The sequence below is a fragment of the Pyrus communis genome, chromosome 7 (assembly GCF_041283825.1).
Source record: "Pyrus communis isolate YQ-2024b chromosome 7, ASM4128382v1, whole genome shotgun sequence".
NCBI classification, from domain to species: domain Eukaryota; kingdom Viridiplantae; phylum Streptophyta; class Magnoliopsida; order Rosales; family Rosaceae; genus Pyrus; species Pyrus communis.
Genome location: NC_142571.1, coordinates 25,590,999 through 25,613,259, shown reverse-complemented (window position 1 = coordinate 25,613,259; position 22,261 = coordinate 25,590,999). Strand labels below are relative to the sequence as shown.

At 36.3% G+C, this 22,261-nt stretch overlaps 2 long non-coding RNA genes and 1 pseudogene across 6 annotated transcripts; 2 read left to right on the top strand and 1 right to left on the bottom strand.

The window, feature by feature from the left end:
* The first annotated feature begins 4,853 nt into the window (after nucleotides 1-4,853).
* LOC137735666 (uncharacterized) lies at nucleotides 4,854-6,547 on the top strand. Of its 3 annotated transcripts, none has more exons than XR_015964121.1 (3): nucleotides 4,854-4,922; nucleotides 5,161-5,248; nucleotides 6,083-6,547. It is a non-coding gene; the product is annotated as an uncharacterized LOC137735666 (long non-coding RNA). The 3 variants fall into 3 exon arrangements; XR_015964120.1 differs by lacking the exon at nucleotides 4,854-4,922 and adding an exon at nucleotides 5,069-5,083 and having other exon boundaries at nucleotides 5,119-5,248; XR_011068673.2 differs by lacking the exon at nucleotides 4,854-4,922 and having other exon boundaries at nucleotides 5,097-5,248.
* Nucleotides 6,548-10,993: 4,446 nt separating this feature from the next.
* On the top strand, nucleotides 10,994-12,987 carry LOC137734455 (receptor kinase-like protein Xa21; annotated as a pseudogene). The gene is made up of 2 exons (XR_015964117.1): nucleotides 10,994-12,220; nucleotides 12,340-12,987. The product of XR_015964117.1 is annotated as a receptor kinase-like protein Xa21 (transcript).
* Nucleotides 12,988-13,123: 136 nt separating this feature from the next.
* LOC148695956 (uncharacterized) lies at nucleotides 13,124-15,074 on the bottom strand. 2 transcript variants are annotated; one of them, XR_015964118.1, is made up of 3 exons: nucleotides 14,867-15,074; nucleotides 14,061-14,533; nucleotides 13,124-13,422 (listed from the first exon to the last, which is right to left on the bottom strand). It is a non-coding gene; the product is annotated as an uncharacterized LOC148695956 (long non-coding RNA). The 2 variants fall into 2 exon arrangements; XR_015964119.1 differs by having other exon boundaries at nucleotides 13,124-13,358.
* Between the last annotated feature and the right edge of the window lie 7,187 nt (nucleotides 15,075-22,261).

The window sequence follows — 22,261 nt, the reverse complement described above, 5'->3', positions numbered from 1 at the left end:
GAGATTGATCAAACTTATCATTTTGGTCCCTCACTTTCAAAATCAATCAATGTCATCGCTGACATTCATTATCCCACATCAATTTGATCATTCTGTTAAAATTCCGTCAACTATTCTGTTTGTTTGTATGTAGGACCCACACATTGAATGAAATGATGATATGTGGATTTCACAAATAAGGGTTTTTATCGCAAATGATTCCTGATATTAATCAAACTCCTCATTTTGGTCCCTGAGTTTCAAAAATCAATAAATTTTGTCCTTGACTTTCACTATCGCACATCAACTTAGTCATTCCGTTAAAATCTCATCAATATTTTTTGTTTGTGTGTTGATGTGGTCCCATTAATGCAATCATATGGCTTCACGTGAATTAACAATAAGGAACTATTTTTTTAAGAGTGAACCAATGGACGAGTATTCCGCACTGACATTTTTCTGGCATCCCACAACCCCAACTGGAAAAAAATTCAATCTAAATTCAATAAAATCAAATCCAAATTTAATTTAAATTTGAAGAAAATGACCAATTAAAGAGAATGAAGAGTGGAACAAAAAATAGTTTCTTTTCTTTTTGAGCTTACCTTGATGAAGACGATGATGGCTTTTTTTTCTTTTAGTTTTGGTTTTTGGTTTCTTATTTTACTTTTAGTTTTAAATCTTAAAAAAAATAGCATCTTATAGTTAATCCACGTGGCACCTTATAATTTGATTAGTGGGACAAAAAATATTGACAAAACTTTAACGGAAATATTAAATTGACGTGTGGTATTGAAAGTCAGAGACCAAATTTGTCGATTTTTGAAACTCAGGGACCAAAATGAGGAGTTTGATCAATGTCAGGGACCATTTGCTATAAAACCCCTTATTTTGTGCAATCCATATGTCACTATTTCATTAGATTTGTGGGTCTCACATACAAACTAACAGAATAATTGGCGGAATCTTAACCGAATGACCAAATTGATGTGTGGTAGTGAATGTTAAGGACGACATTGATTGATTTTGAAAATAAGGGACCAAAATGATGAGTTTGATCAATCTCAAAGACCATTTGTGATAAAAACCCATTTTAATTTGGTGTTCTTATGCCTCGCCTTATGAGACATAAAACACTTGTTTGTAAGATCAGCTTTATGTTTGTTTGGAAATTTGGAATTATGAGTGATAAAATGTCAGAATACAATTTTGGAGAGGCTCCATCTCAGCTGCAATAAGCTTAAACCTCTTGGAAAGGTTTCTCTTGTTAATGCATTTGATAATTCTAACTTCCTTTTGTAACTTATTTGGAGAAGTTTCATGAGACCAGCAATTCTTTTTACATGTTCGATATTTATTCTTTATTTTTGGCTTAAATCTATATGGTCGGTAGTAATACATTTTTTCAATTATGGCTTTTCAAAAGAGAAGTTTTATTGGATTTTATTTAGATTTCGAATTCATTTCGGAAATTTTGCTAGATTAGTCTCCAAGATGTGGGAACAGGCATATCTAGATTTGTCTTTTGGAAAATACGAATCAAATTCTTATAGAAATTATGTATTTCTTGATAGGATTTTTACCACCTGCAAAAGTAAAAATAAAAACACTTAAAAATACTTGCAAGTGAACAAGGTTGTCGTAGTATAGCAACTCAAGTAAGGTCATTTTCCACATGAATTGAATGAATAATTTGTATTTAACTAATTTTTAGCTAATTATTTAGAACAAAGTTTCAAAAATGTTGATTTTGAAATTTAAAATAATAAAAACGAATTTAAAATAAAAACAATTAAATAGATCAACAAAGTAAAGAAAGCAAAAGAAAACGGTTTTGGAAAACAATTTAAACACTAGGGTTATGCTGTCATCATTAACAATCCTATGCAATTTTACCAATTACTTATGAATTTCTACATACATGCTTTGAAGGTTAGACTTTCCTAATACATATTTTCCTTGTGATGTTTAAGCGAAAACGTATATCTAACATGCAACCCATCTATGATGTTTAGATCAAACATAAACATGCAAGACTGATTAAGCTTTGCAAAAACCCTTTGAAAAACCATGCAACCCTTCAGAGTGTGATGTTCACCTTAAGTGAACTTACAATTACTAATCACAAGAAGCCCTCTTCAATTTCAGGGTGATGTTCTAGCAGAAATTGCATCAAATTACTTATCTAAAAACCCTAATTGCCGCGAATCACTAAGACAATTAGAAAGTTTAATAACGGTGATTAATAATTCAAGGCAAGCATGCATTCATTCATAAGCAAATTAATAAAATCACATATTTATGCTAAGGCTCATGGCATCACCCTAGCAAACGGAAATTAGTTATGAAAAACTATAAAAACTAAAGAAAATATATTAACCAGAAAAAAATTGAAAATACCTTGTAGGTAAAAGGTTTGAAGTTCTCCAAAATAATGCGTGTCTTCTCCACCCAAACCCTAATGGCTAAAAAACCTTAGTTATACGACTCCAAATTAAAGCCCTCATAGAAAAGGTTTTCTAAAAACTAGGAAATAAAATAATAAAAAGATAACTAAAAATATCATTCCTATTCTGACTAGGAAGTCTACCAAGCAAAGAGATAGCTATGTATATAGACTTTCAGGGCCCCAAATCAGGCCCAAAATTACTCAAATTAAGGATTAGGACCTCATCTTCAAGTTCCAAGAAGAGCCCAAGTTCAAAATCCATCATCTTCATGCTCAAAAGTTGCAAATAAACTCTGCAGCTCAATCTGCCGGCACTGCACGCTGAGCATAAATTAATTCGCCACGATCAGATGCTTAGGGATAAAATTATGAAATTTTGAAGCGACCTTCTTGACAGATTCACGAACCCGCTCCAATTAGAATCACTCAAAAATTCCACCGTTTGATTACTTTATGCTCATAAAAAATTCGCATATCCTACATTAAAAATACATAACAAAGCATTAAAATCTCACCGAAATAATAACAAAAATATACCAAGAATTGGGAATAATATATAGTATAAAATAGCCTCATCATGGATATTGGTATAGTTTGACAAATCAAAGCTAAAAACTGCGTTAATCCAATTTTCTTTCTATTGACACAAGGCTACGATGTCTATTAATTCCCAAGTCTCTGCGTCATCTAGCAGTGACGGGCGTTTGTTTGCCCTCATAGATTATCACTAGACTAGATTGGACCAACTATTAGTCTAGTCTCATGTTTGTTATCATGCGCGACTAACGTTAATGAGATTAGCCGAAAACATTTCCAGGGTACTTGTCGGTACCTCCGGGATGCCTCTCGTCCATCTCCTTTGCATGAAAATAATTCCAGTGTCATAAAAGGCTCCATAGGCTATACTACCCCAGGTAGATTTATTTCTCCACCTCATCAGTGTAAATGTATTATTTTGTAAAAAAAATCCAGAAAAAAGTTATCAAATAGCACTTTTATAGTTGTGAAGTTATCAAATATCACTTTCATAGTAGCGATGTTCTCAAATAGCACTATTCCAATAACAAATCAACAATATCAATTAGGGAAGTGATTTTCATACACCTGTATCAGCTTCCCACATATTTCTCTTTATTATGACCAACAAATTGAAAACAAGAAACATGATTAAATAGGAGCGTGTGTGAAACTAGAAAATGTGTGCATCCTTATCAACAATAACATCATGATTATTGAGGATTTATTTGTTTCTTGTTAATGTCATGAGACGACATGGAGTCATGGACGGGGCAATCTAGTCAACAACATGCTGACGTACCCAGATGACATCGATATTATAGCGTATTTGCAACGTCGCATAATGCATTGCAATTTGCAAGAGTACTAACTATGATAGCACTCATATGAAGGCAACTGCAGGAGAAACTTGCCAATGTACCATTTGCATGAACCTTCCTCTAGCTATAAAAAAACTAGCTAGCGAGCCTTTATGTTTTACGTTTTTTTCCTAGATGATGATACGTTTATCATATTTTTCATATCCTATTTGTTCTTCCCAATACGAGCATTTAATAAATAACGTCTAAGTCACATTCATCTATCTATGATAACACTATCTGATTTTTTTTTTTTCTTCTTCTTCTCAGTTTCCTTTTACTACATCTGCAAGCTCGACATGGCTTTGTAAAGAGCTAATTAAAAAGAGCAATGATATACTTACTATATTTTTCATACTACATTTGTACCACCTTGTTAATAGAAGTACGACCCATCAATACATGTGGTCTCATCATATTAAAGATGTGATACAAATATAATATAAAAAATGTAGTAAGATTATATAGCATTTTTGAAGAATTATTGCAAGTGCCAAAGTTGTTTGTTGTGTTCCCCAAACCGTCAACCACGGGATGCATGCAGAAACCAGCTGTGGAACCTAATTCAGACGCTAAAATTGGCTTCTTTCTTTGCGTCAACTTACTGGTACATAAATATCCAGAGTTTTAAATAGAGTTCTCAAGCATTCATGTTAGCTTTTGGTTTATTTTCATGAGATCAACCTTTCTTTTTTTTTTTTTTTTTTTTTTTTTTTTTGGGCTTAAATCTATATGGTTAAGGTGCAGTTTGAGATTGAGGTGATTAAAAAAAAAGCTACTATGAAAAAAAGCTATGAGAATTTTTGGTGTTTGGTAAATTTTGAAAAGCAGCTTTGTTTCAAAGTTTGGGGTGAAAAAAAGCCCAAAACCTGAAGATGACAAGAAGCTGCAAATAGCAGCTTCCAAAAACAGCTTATTTTGAAAACACACAGGCGAACAGTGTACGTTTAATGAAATATTGAATAACCCAAAACTGCCCTCATTTCCCTTCACCTACGCTCTCACCTTTCAGAGCTCTCGCACATAACCCGAACCAGAGCGATCTCTCTCGTTCTCTCGTTCTCTCGTTCCAAAAACTAGCGATCTCTCTCGATCTCTCGTTCTCCAGGTTTCTCCAGGTAAGCTTCTCTTGTAAAAATTTGTTATTTATTTGTTTGGATTTTTCAAATTAGGGATGGGAAGATTAGGGAAAGAGGGGTGGGAAGAGCAAAGGGATGAGGGTATTGGTGTCGGGAAAAACAATTGGGGATGGAGGGTGGGGAAAAATTAATTGGGGAAGGTGATATGGTTTGTGGAAAAAATTAATTGGGGAAGGTGATATGGTTTGTGGAAAAAATTAATTGGGGAAAAAATTAGGGTTTGTGGAGGAAGCTCGGCTGCGGCCAGGTCGAGGAGCTCATCGAGGAGGCGCGCGACGAGCTCACTCTCATCGGCAAGATGATCGGTCAGTATAATATGTTATTTTTATTGCTAGTTTTGGTAATTGATTTATTTAGTTTGTTCTCGTTTTTTAAAGAAATGAAATTGAAAATGGTTATTTGTGTTTTGGGATTGACATTGGCCATGAAAATTGGAATTTAGCTCAGAAATGTGGTTTTATTCTGGGAAATTGAGTGCTTGTTTGTGATTTCGACATTTTTTCTTAGTTTGGTTGATGAGAAATTGAAAAGTAATCGAATTGGCTGTGTAGTTTTGTTTTGTGATGGTAACTTAATAAGTTGTTCATTTCTAGTAGTGGAAATTAGGGGAAAAGTGAGCGAAGTTCATAAATTTTTTAGCAGTCGGGTTTTTTGTTTACTACGTCATGAAACGAAAGGTGGGTACTTGATTTTATCAGTTCCGAAGAAACTATGATTGCCCCAGAATGCTGGTAATGCATATCATATGAGGTGGTTAAAGAAGAAAAAAGAGGGTGGCAGAGGGCGGGTGGTGGTTGCAATTAATGGACACAATTGAATCCAAGTTCAAGTGGAACATATAATAAGCAAATCTGTTTTCTTCACTTTGAAGCATTTCAAACTCTCGTTCAATGTCCAAAGTAGGAATCTTTGTTTGTGTGAACTGTGAACTATGGTTTTTACTAGCCATTGTGTACTTGCATGCTTTAGTTAATGCTGACTTTTTGGTTATTCCGTCTCAGAGTTTTATCATTCTGATGATCAAACTGATGCCTTTCTGTTGCCTTTGTATGAAGTTCTTTTTTGAGCTGACATTTTGAGATACAATATACAATGGATTGTTTGTAATAGTTTGCGTTCTGTATTGACTTGCATTGCAGAGTGGGATCCATGGGGTGTTCCTGATGATTACGAATGTGAGGTGATCGAGAACGATGCTCCAGTTCCCAAACATGTTCCTCTGCACCGACCTGGTCCTCTTCCTGAGGAGTTTTACAAAACGCTGGAAGGACTTACTACAAACCAACCAAAGTTGGATGAGGCTAAAGTCACCTCTATTGGTTCAGAAGCAAAGTAGTAAACCATCCATCGGCATATGCTTCTAGGTACTCTGGATTCCAGATTTGAATTGAAGTCTTTTTTCTTGTATTCTCTCCTGTTTATTGCTGGTGACAATGCCTGTTTGCTGGGCTGTATAAATTTTAATCATGGGAGGAACGCTTGAATTTTTCGATTTCTGCACTTGATACCATTTTGATGTTGTTTACTTAAGTTCCGTCCTTGATTCCCATTGAGAATGAATAATGTAACACAGTTTTAGCTCTTCGAGTATTGGCATTGGGATTGTTCGTGGTTCTGGCGTTATGAACGATCTCTGGTTCTTGATTTGGATCACACAATTGCATAGTTATAAAATCTTTGTTGTGGCTTTCTGAATTCTTGTAATTTTACATATTAAAACAACCAGAAAGCTCCTCTGCTGCATATACGTATATACTTAGATGCGCGTATGGAGGCATTACACAGTGTATTGAGAAGACCGAATGCCACAGCTAACTTCTCACTATGCCGGATGGGAAGGCACTGCACATGATACAAGGGTTTTTCTATCCGTGCTGCGGAATTCAAATTTAAACTTTTCTAACCCTCCATTTATACTAATGAATCCAAATCCAAATTTATACTAATGAATCCTAGCTATTCACTCTAAAATATTTCTATTAAAGTAGTTTGTCATACTAATTAATATTTAAGATAAAGTTTATAAATATTTTTCTTCTAAAAATAAAATATATTTAGTAATTCACTTTTATTTGTTAAGAAAATTAAATTAATAGCACATCTAGTAATATACCCTTTTTGGTCATTTCACACAGGCACAGCTGTTTTACAAAAAAGTTTACCAAACACTATCATACTGTTTTTTTTTCCCAAAAGCACTTTTACAAAAAAGTTTACCAAACACTTTGCTGCTTTATTTCACAGCCGCTTATTCTCACAGCACAGCCGCTTATTCTCACAGCAGCTTTTTTTTAAAGCACAGCAATACCAAACCAGCCCTAAGTAATACATTTTTCAGTTATGGCTTTTCAAAAGAAAAACTTTATTTTCGGGATTTTATTTTAGATTTCAAATCCATTTCCAAGAAATTTTGCTAGATTTGTCTCCCAGGTGTGGGAGCAGGCATATCCAGATTTGTCTGTAGGAAAATATCAATCAAATTTTTAGAGAAATTTATGTGGATATCGGCATAGTTTGACAAATCAAAGCTAAAAACCGCATTGATCCAATTTTCCTTCTATTGACTAACAAGGCTATGATGGCTATTAATTCCCAAGTCTTTGCGTCATCTAACACTGACTTTCATCTCTTACTAATTTTTAAGAGGACGTTTGTTTGTCCTTACTAATTATCACTGGACTAGACTGAACTAACTATTAATTTAGTTCCGTGTTTGTTATTATGCGAGACTAACGTTAATGAGTTTAGCCGAAAACAGTTCTGGGATGCTTCTTGGCCATCTCCTTTGCACGAAAACAGTTCTAGTGTCATAAAAAGGCTCCATAGGCTATGCTCCCCCAGGTAATTTTATATATATATATATATATATATATATTATTTGTGCTTGCACTATGTTTCTGTTTATATCATGAGTTTTGTGAAGTGTCACATGAGAACCTAGCTACTTTTTGTGGTTATAACTTAAGAGTATGGAATGGAAAGCGAGGTGTCAACATATGTTTAAACATTGTGTTTATTTGGATTGGAAACTGATTTAATCCTAACTTTCCTTGATTTTCATATCTAAAGGTCCAAGAAAAGAGCCACTTAGTACTACGGTCAAGTGATATTTCTCTTCGCTTATAAGTAAGAGGTATTAATTTCGATTCTCGCAAAAAATATCCAAGGAAAGATACTTAGTACTATGTACTAATGGTGTCTTAGTACTATGTACTAATGGTGTTATTTTGTACTGATCACTGTTCTAAAAATCCCCACCTAGCACCGCCTAGGCGCTCAGCGGTTGGTCACCGCCCCGATTAATGCCTAGGCATTTGAAAATTAAGAAATGGCACCTAGACCTGTTGAGGCGCCCACCTAGACTACCTAGGCACCCACCCAGATCATCCAAACATGTCTAGGCATCAGCTTAGGTTGCGACTTACATAGACAAAAAATAGATAAATTTCATTTTGCATATTATTTTTTTCAATAAATTATAAGAGACTTGTTGAATACTTAAATGAACACACATTATATGTTTGTCCCCATATTTTCATTATGTTCCAATACTTCATAATATATATATATATATATATATATATCATTGTATTTCGTAGTATATATATATATTTTAAGTATAAACAGATACTTATTTACACGAAATATAATAAATTTACTTAAATCCGCCTAGTCTGCCTAGGCGCTAGGCCCTAACCCGCCACCCTACTAGCGCCTATCATCTTTTAGAACCTTAGTACTGATAAGTGAGAGGTTTCAGATTCGAATATAAAAAACGGCAAGTTCACAACCAAATTTAGTTCTTCAGCTCCTCAGTGTAAATGTATCATTTTGTAAAAAAAATATCAGGAAAAAAGTTATCAAGTAGCACTTTTACAGTAGTGATGTCCTCAAATAGCACTATCCCAATAAAAAAATCAACAATATTAATTAGAGAAGTGATTTTCACGTACCCTTTTCAGCTTCTCACAAATTCTTCTTTACTATGATCAACAAAGTGAATAAAGTAAACGAAAAAAAAAAAAATCAACAGAAGTATGCGTGAAACTAGAAAAAGTGTGCCTTATCAACAATATAAAAAATAATATCATGATTATTTAAGATTTATTTAACAAGCGTATTTGCAACGTCGCATAATGCATTGCAATTCGCAAGAGTAGTAACTGTGAGAGTAATGATCAAGAAATCAGGAGAAACTTGCCAATGTACCATTTGCATGAACCTTCCTCTACCCTAGAAAACTAGCTAGTGAGTCTTTACGCTTTACTTTCTTCCCGGAGTGATACTACACTTATCACATTTTTTTTGCCATGTATGTGTGTGTGGGATGCGTGACACAATAAATATTACTTGAACACAAGAAACATAACTTGAGCATAAGATATTTTTGACCGGAAAAACCCACCTCTGGGTTGAAAAACCGAAACTCTCTACTGAGTCCAATCTACTAGTATAATAAAGGTTCAACCACACAGCTCAATTCTTAGATCTCTATCTACCAACTAGCTTTATTTTGCAGCCTAGCTAAAATAGAGTTCTCAAGCATTCATATTAGCATTTAGTTTCTTTTCATGAGATCAATTTTTTTTTTTTTTCACATGTTTGATTTTTTTTGGTTTAAATCTATATTGTTAGTAGTAATACATTTTTCAGTTATGGCTTTTCAAAAGAAAAACTTTATTTTCGGGATTTTATTTTAGATTTCAAATTCATTACGAGGAAAGTTTGCTAGACTTGTCTGCAAGGTGTGGGAGCAGGCATATCCAGATTTGTCTGTGGGAAAATCTCCATCAAATTCTTGGAGAAATTTATGTGGATATCGGTATAGTTTGACAAATCAAAGCTAAAAACCGCCTTGATTCAATTTTCATTCTATTGACTAAAAAGGCTGTGATGGCTATTAATTCCCAAGTCTTTACGCCATCTAACAGTGACTTTCATCTCTTACTGCTTTAAGGGACGTTGGTTTGCCCTCACTAATTTATGATTGGACTAGACTGAAGTAACTATTAGTCTAGTCCTATGTTTGTTATTATGCGGGATTAACGTTAATGAGATTAGTCGAAAACAGTTCTGGGATGCTTCTTACCCATCTCCTTTGCACGAAAGCAGTTCCAGTGTCATAAAAAGGCTTCATAGGCTATACTCCCCCAAGTAAATTTTTTTTTTTTTTTTTTTGTGTCTATATATATATATATATATATATTATTTGTGCCTGCACTATGTTTTTGTTTATATCATGATTTTTGTGAAGTTGCACATGAGAACCTAGCTACTTTTTGTAGTTATAACTTAAGGGTATGGAATGGGAAGCGAGGTGTCAACATATGTTTAACCATTGTGTTTATTTGGATTGGAAACCGGTTTAATCCTAATTTTTTTATTTATTTTCATAACTAAATATCTAAGAAAAAAGCCACTTAGTACTATGATCAAGTGATAGTCATCTTCACTTGTAAGTGAGAGGTCTTAGTTTTGATTCTAGCAAAAAATATCCAAGAAAAGATACCTAGTACTATGTACTAATGGTGTTACTCTGTACTAGTAAGTGAGATGTTTCAAATTCGAATATAAAAAATGGCGAGTTCATAACCAAATTTATTTCTCTAGCTCCTCAGTGTAAATGTATCATTTTGTAAAAGAATATCAGGAAAAAAGTTATCAAATAGCACTTCTATAGTTGTGAAGATATCAAATAGTACCTTTATAGTAGTGATGTCCTCAAGTAGCACTATTCCAATAATAGATCAACAATATCAATTAGGGAAGTGATTTTCACACACTCTTATCAACTTCTCACAAATTCTTCTTTATTATGGCTAGCAAAGTGAATAAATTAAACAAAAACAAAATTAAACAAGAGTGTGCGTGAACCTATAAAAGAATTTGAATCTCAATCAAAGAGTTAACATTGCCATCGATGTAGCGTGTGCTCTGAATTATTTGCACAACCGCTCCCACATGCCATTAGTTCATTGTGATATAAAGCCCAAAAACATTTTGTTAGACAGTGACATGACTGCTTGTGTTGGTGATTTTGGTTTAACAAGTCATCAATTTACCTGTTTACTTGAATCTATCTGGAAACCAACTTACTGAATCCATTCCCATGGAAGTAGGCAACTCACAGCATCTTGTTTTCTTGGATGTTTCTGAAAACAAGTTATCTGGTGAGATTCCACAAAGCTTAGGGAGTTGCACAAGTTTGATGACTCTGTCTCTGAGAGAAAATTTATTGCAGGGGACAATTCCTAAATCCTTGAGCTCCTTGAGAGGAATTGAATATTTTGACCTCTCTCGCAACAACTTGTCTGGCATAATTCCCAACTACTTGGAGAGTTTCCCCTTCTTGCAGAATTTGAACCTTTCATTTAACGATTTTGAAGGTGCAGTACCAATCCAAAGAGTTTTTAAGAATGCAAGTGCGGTATCTGTTGTGGGAAACACACGGCTTTGTGGAGGTATACCTCACTTAAGATTGACTAAATGCATCTCCACGCAATCCAAGCGAGGGTTATTTCCTAAGCTGAACTTAATTATCTCAGTTTCCTGTGGGGTTGTCGGCTTGGTCTTCGTGTTGTTACTTGCGCTTCTTTATCGATCAAGAAAGGCTAGAGCGCTTAAGTCAACTTCAGGATCATCAATGGGGGTTTCACTCTTGAAACTGTCCTATGGAGATCTCCTCAAAGCAACTGATGGGTTCTCTGCTTCGAATATGATTGGTTATGGAAGTTCTGGGTCTGTGTACAAGGGAGTTCTCAATCAGCATGAAGAAAGAAATGTTGCGGTGAAAGTACTCAATCTTCAAACTTCAAGAGCTTCTAAAAGTTTCATATCTGAATGTGAAGCCTTGAAAAGCATTAGGCATCGAAATCTTGTCAAGTTACTGACTGCTTGTTCAAGCATTGATTCTCAAGGAAACGATTTCAAAGCCCTAGTGTATGAGTTCATGGTGAATGGAAGCCTAGATGAGTGGCTGCACATATCAGCTCAAAGAGTAGATGGGTGAGTCAATCTGCCAAAGAACCTGAATCTCACTCAAAGAGTTAACATTGCCATCGATGTAGTGTGCGCTCTGGATTATTTGTGCAACCGCTCCCACATGCCAATAATTCATTGTGATATAAAGCCTAGCAACATTTTGTTAGACAGTGACATGACTGCTTGTGTTGGTGATTTCGGTTTAGCAAGGTACTTTCGGGATGCTTCTTGCCCATCTCCTTTGCACGAAAGCAGTTCCAGTGTCATAAAAGGCTCCATAGGCTATACTCCCCCTGGTAAATTTTCTTTTACTTACATAAACATACATACGTACCAGTGTTGGTAATATATATGCATGAGTTTTTTCAAGACACACATAAGACTAAAGTTATGTTTTTGTGCATATAACTTGAAGAGTATGGAATGGGAAGCGAGGTGGCAACATATGGCGACATGTATAGCTATGGAATACTGTTGTTGGAGATGTTAACTAGCAAGAGGCCGACAGATGAAATGTTTAAAGATGCTATGGACCTACACATTTTTGTTTCGATGGCTCTACCAAGATGTGGGAAGAAATATGTGATCCACTACTTGTTCAAATAGAAGAAAGCAACAGCAGTACTGATCCCAGAAGTAATAGGGGGAATTATGCCCCAAATGAACAAAGAAAAAAGATTGTGGAGTGCTTGACTTCGATTGCAAGAGTGGGAGTGGCTTGTTCTGTAGCGATGCCGAGGGAGCGAAAAGACATGAGCAATGTGGTCGCTGAATTAAGTCTAATAAGGGACGTGCTAACTGGGATCAGAATTCCAAGTGAGCGTCTCTGATCAAGGCCTATGTAGTGAGAAATAATAGTCTTTCATCTTCATTTCAACTGCCATGAAACTTGGACGGTAGTTTGCGTGGAGTGGTCTGTCGATTTTAATATTTTTGCAACTGCTTTTATTCTATGATTTGTGAATGATCTTTGTAAGATCATCTTTATGCTTGCTTGGATGTCTATTTAAGTTTAGTTTTCTGTCGGTTTAATATTTTGCGTTACTAAGTTTGTGTTTGTCAAGTCTTCAAATTTGTCAATCTTTCCGACTTTCTTTGTTGTTTACATTGATTGTTTACACACTTGTTATTGTAGTATATACTAACAATTGAACCAACGCGATGCCGCATGTTTTTAATTGTGTTAAACATGTAGAATATGTTAAAATTCATTTACATCCATATCAAACTCTATTTACATTCTTATGTTCAATAAGGAATAAAAAATAGGTGTTTGTAGAATGTAATACATAGCAAAAAAGTTGGAGACTAGGCTGTTCATATAGATGTAATACACACCAAAATATCTTTGCTTTTCATGTCCCAACTTTTCAGATCGTTCCTCAGGATTTCACTTTTCAATCTTCATCGTTGCCAAAAAGATGTTCTTCTGGCCTATTCCGTTAAAATATTGTGTGAATGTAATTGAAACCTCAGACATCAGACAACAGATAGATGGCTAGAAAGAAAGAAAAACACATGCATGAACAAAACTTCAATTTTCGACCACACCTAATTTATAATTAAGCAAAGCAATGAAAACAAAATAAATAAAAAAAATTAAAGAAGAAAATTGGGAGAACTAATTTAAACATACACCAACCTACATCCTTACAGTATTCATCCTGTTTTCCCGAAATCTTTCCAGACATCAATGAATACAAAACTGTTCGTAGCAATGAAAACGTAATTTATACTAATTGCATCCATACAGAAGCTGACAACCCAATGAGGCAGCTCTAAGTTACAATGCTTGATCCTATAATGGAACATTGTTAGAAATTCAAGCACTTGAGCATTTTTTGAGTTTAATTACTACTACTTAAACATGCTAAAAATTGGCTGGACTTTTTTAATTAACACATCCGTAAGATAGCTAATTCTAATTAGGTGAATTTGGATTGGCAGTCCTATTGCCATTGTTCTAATATTCACATCTAATATTGATGTATAAGAAAACAAATGGGGGACATACAAGCAAAAGCTAAGCCAGAGAGTTTACATATATAAAATTTGACAGAGGCGTTTTCAGCAAGTAATAAAACAGAGGAATTTCCAAACAGAAGATTAAGTGTTAGACTTGAGTCACAGACTCACATGAGTACTGAAGGGGGAGGAGAAAAGGCTAACGTCCACCGGCGGCGAATTAGGGACTCATGCGTACGGTTCAACGCCAATGCATAGGATGGTATATTTTGACCATTCAAGTTCCCTAAACACGCAAAATAGGATGAAAATAAATGATTTTATGCAATAGATGCGCAATTCTCGTCAATATTTATGTTTTCATGTCAAGGCAGCATATGAGAACTGATAGCATTCAACATTGCTCACTCCTTATCTAATGACAAATAGTTTTGCTCCTAACGTTCAATTCCACCGATGATTGGTTTATGAGTTTCAGCCAATTCCTCTCTCACCCTGCGGAAATCCTCCTTATGACAAAAACACAACCCGATTGAAACAATAATCTTAACCACGACGACAAATTAGCAAGGATTTATACCGGTGATGTCAGGACTATTGTTTTCATACCTGTGCAGTCAGAAGAAAGATTCTTTGGCAATCACCTGCAATGGTACACAAACACCATCAAATTTCCAAAATCGGAAAAATTACCAAAAAAAAAAAAAAAAACCCTAATAATTACATTTTTTTTTTCTAATGCTATGGTTCGGTTCAATTGAGAAAGGAGTATGCAAAAATCAAGAAATTAAGAAAAGAATTGCGAAAAGGGATATTTGTAAAGAATTTTTGGGATCTTGCGTACGATAAATTGCTTCCCTTCGGTCAAGCGGGTTTTGGAAAACGTCGCGGATGGAATGGTGGTGCCGTGGAAAAATTTGCAGACTCCGATTAGCTCACAATCTAAGATAATTCGAGGGTGTACGGAAAAATATTACCTTCTCCGGACCCAAAAAAGGTCGGTAAGGCCTGAAATTGGCCGGAAAAATAAACATCGCAAGCTGGGCTTATGGAACTCTTCGGTCGAGGGTAGATTCGAGCACGCAAAGCTCGAATGTTGTTGTTGGCACTCTCTTGAGTCGAATTGTTGTGGTAGTTTTTTGGGTTTCTCGTTCGAACGGTAAGTCGGAGTCGGTGAGGAGCGAAAGGAGGACGAGAGAAGAGAAAAGAACAAAATATAAAGCGTATATATATTTTCTCAGACAGTGGCAGAAAAGTAATAAATCAAATTTAACAGGGGCAAAACGAGAAGCAAACTGCTTATGAACAGTGAATCAGCTAGTTTTGAGTTTTAGTATAGGAAAATTTTATTTAAACCATATTACCTCTTTCTACACATAATTTAAATTTTAAATATTAATTGTCTTTTTACCTTATTGCACAATTATTATTAAGTATAAATAAAATTAATAATAAAATTCAAATTTATGAATAAACTCAAACTATAATTAAACCCTAACATCATTTCTTATTTATCCTACTCTTATTCCGGTTAAAACTCTAATAGCTATTATAGAGAAAAACAAATTTTTTTTATTGATGGATTATAATTTTGAAGTTTTAAATTCTTCTACTAAAATATGACTCGATTTATGGATTTTTTGTTTGTTTGATTTCAATTTTTTTAGAAGTTGAGTATTTGAGTAAAAAAAAAAAAAATTCATCGATCCCACATAGTTTGTTAAACTTTCTGCAACATCAAATTGTTGCAAATACTCTCCCGGTCTCTCTCTACACCCCAAAACACTAAAAGGGCTTGCAGACATTGCAAGGACTTTCGATTCCATTTGCTTCTTTGGGTCAAATTTCATGCATTTTTATATTATATTTCTATTGTTTTTCTCTGCTGCTGCCATCTCTTCCCTCCTCCCAAATTTCTGGGATGGGTGAGATAGTAGGTAGTTACACGATAGCCATAGGTTGTATTGATGATTGAATTTTACGGCTTAATTTTCATTGTATTGCATAAAGGACAATATATACAAGATACAATCCTTGCTCTATAAGGAAATAATAAAGGACACACATATCCTTCCTAATAAAGGATTCCTAGTATTTACAATATATATACATGCCCTTTTTAAATAACACTCACGGCAGCACTCCCCCTCTAGTTGGAGCATAGATATCACACATGCCTAACTTGACAAGTGAGTCACCAAAAACTCTACTACACACAACATGAGTGAGGATATCCACAAGTTGCTCTTCCGAGTTCACAAACGGTATTGACACAATTTTCTTCTCAAGCTTTTCCTTAATAAAATGACGGTCAACCTCCGCATGTTTCGTTCTATCATGTTGTATCGGGTTCTCTACAATCTCCCATGCGGATTTATTATCACAATACAAGCTTGTTACCTCCTTTGCTTTGAAGCCTAGACCGCCAAGTAATTTATGTAACCAATCACATATTCCATGTGCCATACCTCTGAATTCAGCCTTAGCTGAAAACCTTGACACCACATTTTGCTTCTTACTCCTCCAAGTAACTAGATTTCCGCCAATAAACGTAAAGTATCCAGAAGTAGAGTGCCTATCAGTCACATCATCTGCCCCATCGGCGTCAGTAAATCCCTCAATCCTCAAATGACTGGAATTTTTATACAAAATTCCTTTTCCTGGAGCCGACTTCAAATAGGCTAAAATCCGCATAACAACTGCCATATGATCCACACTTGGCGAATGCATAAACTGACTCACTACACTCACTGCATAGGCTATATCCGGACAGGTATGAGCTAAATAAATTAGTCTTCCTACATAGTTTAGTGGCGTCACCAGTTCAATAAATGCTTGTACACCACCAGTTAAAAATTATTCCAATCATTCCATAAATGTGCGTCATGTAACGTCACCCAGTCCCATGAGAGTGTCTCTTGAAATCAAGGACACTGAAAATCATTCATGTTCTTTTTGAGTCTTTGCGTCAACTTAATTACTAAACGCACTTAATATCAAGAGCTATAATTATTGCATGCGTATATATGCATAGTTAGGGAATCCTGTTGTTGGAGATGCTTACTGGAAAGTGGCCTACAGATGAAATGTTCAAAGATGGTCTGAACCTGAACAAGTTCGTTCAGATAGCTTTGCCTGAGCTTGTTGAAGAAATATGTGATCCCGTGCTTCTTCAAGTAAACGAAAGCAGCACACATAGAAATACCGCAAACAATTGGAATCGGGTCCAAGATGATCAAGGGCAAAGATTTGCTTGTTCTGCAGATTTGCCGAGAGAGCGGATGGATATGGACGTGTTGAAGGAGGACAATGCCTGGTAAGGGATGTACTAACTGGAACCCGGATTCCTAGAATTCATATGATCACGGCCTAAGCAGCACGCGATCCAACTGAGTTTGTTCGAGTACTGAGTCAAGGATTCGGGCCTATTTCATAAGCTTTCTAGACTCTGAGTTACATTTGCAGAATTGCAGACATGAACAATATTGCAAGCGTCAAAATAAGAGATTAACATAATATTCTTCATGGTATGAATGAGCATAATTTATGGTCTTATTCTTGGCAGTTGCATAATTTCTTGATGCGCTTCAGGCATGGTGTGAAGAAGTCAAGTAATTGTTCGGCAACCCGAAGCCCTTGGTCATGATGTTTATCGAAGTAAGATATTGTCCTGCCAACTCATAACCTGCATTTTGATACTTCACTCTGCCTTGCATAATTTAATCACCAGAATTCCTGCTTCTGCTCACTGAATGATGGATATCATGGCCCAAGCTTATCTTCATTTCGATCTCTATGACAAGAAAAAGAAGAACCACATGTGGAGATAATGCCATTTCAGCAAGAAAAAAAGAAAACCACCGCTAGCAAAACTGACAATGCGGAAGTTGAGAAAGATTAAGCAAATAAACATCAGCGCATGAGCAGGAGAAGGAAGGCTAATCGTTGAATTGAATTGGACATGTTTTGCATTATTAAGAAGAGAATGCTTGAATGGAATAATTGTGTATTGAATTGATACGGGAAGGAGAAAATATAAAAAATTGATATGCACAATCAGCTCCTTATAAATTGGAGTTGACTTCCTAACTAGGCAAATACATGAAAACTAAGTATACAAATAATTAGGGATTTGTTCCCATTGAGATCTGATTGATTTGTCAACACTCCCCCTCAAGTTAGTGCATATATGTCACTCATGCCCAACTTGTCTAAGAAACTTGAAAATTTATGACTTGAAACAACTTTCGTGAGAATATCTGCCAACTGATCCTCCGTTCTTATTGATGGTACTTCAATTATTTTTCCTTCCAATTTTTCCTTGATAAAGAATCTGTCAACTTCAACATGCTTCGTTCGATCATGTTGTACTGGATTATGTGCAATGTCACGGGTAGCTTTATTGTCACAAAATAATTTCATAGGCTGATCAATTTTTATACCCAAATCCTGCAATAGAAGTTTAAGCCACAAAATTTCACAAATCCCAAGTGCCATTCCTCTGTATTCGGCTTCTGCACTGGAACGGGCAACCACATTCTGTTTCTTACTCCTCCATGTAACCAAGTTACCCCCAACAAATGTAAAGTAACCTGATGTTGAGCACCTATCATCAACTGAACCTGCCCAATCTGCATCAGTATAACCTTCAACTCCAAGATGATTATTTCTTTTAAACAAAATCTCTTTTCCCGGACTTCCCTTCAAATATCGCAAAATCCTCATCACTGCATTCATATGTTGTTCTCCAGGATCATGCATGTATTGACTCACTACACTCAAGGCACAAGCAAAGTCCGATCTTGTCCGTGCTAAGTACATTAAGTGACCTACTAACCTCTGGTATCTCCCTTTGTCAACTGGTACTTGATTAGGATTAACACAAAGCTTTAATCTTTCCTCTAATGGTGTAGATATTGGCTGACAAGCAGACATGCCGGTTTCATGTAACAAATCAATAATGTACTTTCTCTGAGACACGAAAATTCTCGAATTGCTTCTCGATACCTCAATCCCTAGAAAATATTTTAGGGATCCAAGGTCGTTCATCTCAAATTCAGCAGACAAGTATTTTTGTAAGGCCGCATGTTCTTCCAGATCATTTCCTGTTACCACCATATCATCTACATACACAATAAGTGCGGTAAGCTTCCCATTTCGTCTTTTCAAGAACAAAGTATGATCAGAATTACTTTGTTTGTAACCAAATGCTCTCATTGCTTTTGTGAATCTTCCAAACCATGCTTGAGGGCACTGCTTCAAACCATACAAGGATTTCTTCAACCTGCACCTTTCTTTTGTATTTATGTGGGGTATTACACCCTGGTGGAAGATCCATATAAATCTATTCTGTCAAATCTCCAAGCAAGAAGGCATTCTTCACATCGAATTGATGTAAGGGCCAATTAAGATTTGCAGCCAAGGACAACAAAACACGAACTGTGTTAGTCTTGGCCACAGGTGCAAATGTATATGTGTAGTCGATTCCATATTTTTGAGTGTATCCTTTTGCTACTAGTCTTGCTTTGAAGCGATCCACCGTCTCATCAGCTTTGTACTTCACAGTATAAACCCATTTGCATCCCACAGGTTTCTTACCAGTTGGCAAGTCTGTGATCTCCCAAGTAGCATTCTTCTTCAAAGACTTCAACTCTTCGTTCATTGCTGCTTGCCAACGTGGATCAGCTAAAGCCTCATGCACACTGTTAGGAATAGATACAGTAGATAATTGATACACAAATGACCTATTTGAATCTAACAGGTGACTAGTAGACACATAATTACTTAACGGGTATAACACATTAGACTCAGGGTTGGGTTTATTCACAGAATACCTAGTTTTGCACTTAGGATCAGCTTCGTAAGTGGGTTTAGGAATACCTCGGTTAACACGGTTAGGGAGACGAGATGGCGGCGGTGGTGGTGCATCCGGAATCAAAGGCGATTGATTATGGTTACTAGGGCTCAAAGATGGCGAGGGCAACTGTGAGGGTGGCGAAGAAGCTGGTGGTGCGAAAATTGGCAGTGAGCTATCCGATGACGTAAGCTCGTCTCTTTCAAGGTTTTCAATGTTATTTTCATGCGAATGATCACCACTTGTCTCCAAGACATTACCACTTAATTCCAAGTTATTAACAGCGTTATTTTCTTGTGAATGGTCACCACTTGTTTCCGAAACATCACCACTTGAATGCAAATCATTCACAACAACCGTATCTGGAATACTATAATCAAGAGTTTGAACTTCTGTCTGATTCTCCCCCTACAGTGAAGACTCAAGATTGGCAAAGTACATATCGTTCTCATGCAACTTCCACAGTGACGAATAACTTTTTTGTTGGAGGGTGATAACATCGGTATCCTTTCTGATTGGAGGCATACCCCCACAAACATACACCGTAAGGCTCGAGGTTCAAGCTTGCTCCTCTGCTGCTTATGAAGATGAACGAATGTCACACAACCGAACACATGAGGTGGGAGATTGGGGACTGTAGGAGCATCGACATGTGAGGAGAGAGCCTGAAATGGTGTTTGAAAATTAACCGATCGAGAGGGAACACGATTAATGAGATATGCAGCTGAAGTGAGAGCTTCACCCCAGTAGGACAACAGAAGACTAAGCCCCAAGCAAGGAAGCACGAACAACTTCTAAAAGCTGACGATTCTTATTTTCTGCAACTCCATTTTGTTGGGGAGTGTTTGGACATGTAGTTTGATGAACAATACCATGATGATCAAGAAAAGCACGAAGCTCATTGTTCACGTACTCGCTGCCATTATCACTCTTAAGAACCTGTATTTGTGACTTATATTGTACTTGCACCATTTTGTGAAATTGCTGAAACAAAGAGGTAACTTCACTTTTGGACTTCATCAAACAAACCCACGTCATACGTGTGCAATCATCAATAAAAGTAACGAACCAATGAGCCCCACCAAATGTAGCAGTTTTAGATGGTCCCCAAACATCAGAATGGATTATCATAAAAGGAACGGAACTTTTAGTCATACTGGATGGAAACGAAGTTCGATGACTTTTAGCTAATTCACAAACACCACATTTAAAGCTAGAAGCATCATGCTTAACGAATAGGCTAGGAAACAACCTCTGTAAATAACCTAAAGAAGCATGTCCATGTCGACGATGCCACATCCAAACCTCCGAAACTTTATTTGTCTCCCCTTGAGATTCTTCGACTGTAAGAGCTTGAGTCAACATTCGGGTACTGTTTGATGTTAGCTCCAAGTAATAGAGCTTGCCCTTCTTGATACCATAACCAATCGTCTTGCGAGTCCGAATATCCTTAAAACCACAAAAAGAAGGCCAAAAAATCACACAACAATGTAGGGTGACAGTTATTTGAGCAACTGATAATAAATTATAGTCAAGAGAATGAACAACAAGTACATAATCAAGATTAAGGGTATCGGAAATGGAGACAGTGCCTTCCCCAATAATAGGAACAACATTACCATTGACAACACTCACAACGGTTTTGGTGGATGGTTTTAGGATTTGTACCTGTCTAAATTCACAAGCCATATGTTCAGTAGCACCGTAATCAATTATCCATGTATTATTCGTAACATATGCAAAAACTTTCAAAGCCTTACCATCGTTGTCTATATGTTTAGAAGTTACCTCAGCTTTAGCAATCAGTGCACGAATCTGGGCTGCCATTGTTCTGGATGAGTTTGCTGCAATGCGTACGAGTGATTGGTAACGTCCAAAGGTCCAACCAAAGGTCCTGTAAAACAATGACCAAAAACAAACAAATTTCTTTTTTTCTGTTTCCTTCTTTCTTCTCCCTTTTTCTATTTTTTTATTTTTAATTTTTGTCTTTTTCCTCTTTCTTTACTTCTTCACCCGTGCTTCCTCCTTTTTTTTCAAACAAGAACCCCTTTTCTCTTTCTTATTTCCGCAATAACACACCTTTTTCTACTGCTCTTCAAGATAGCAGCAAGTGGATCACGACGTCTGGGCACAGAAAATAGATTCGCGGTCGAAATCTTGTGGTGCAGATGAAACCAACAGTTGAAAGTCGTGGTTTAAGGCGATGGCGATTTAGGTCTGCCCGGAATCTGGGACAAACTTCAAGCAGCGGGTTGAATCTCGGTTCGTGGTGGTGGATGCAAGGAGCGGCTTGGTGAACTCAGATAAGCAACGACAGCATCGCTTGCTGGTCGAACGGCGCGCTACACAACTAGATGTGCAGCTGGTAGTTCTGGGTTCTTGGGTCAGCAACGACGGCGTCGCTCGCTGATCGGACAGCGTTGCACAACTGGATACGCTGCTGGTAGTTATGGTTCTCCGTACAGAGTACCGCTTCGTTGTTTTTTTTCTTAAACCTAGGCTCTGGTGCCAAGAAGAG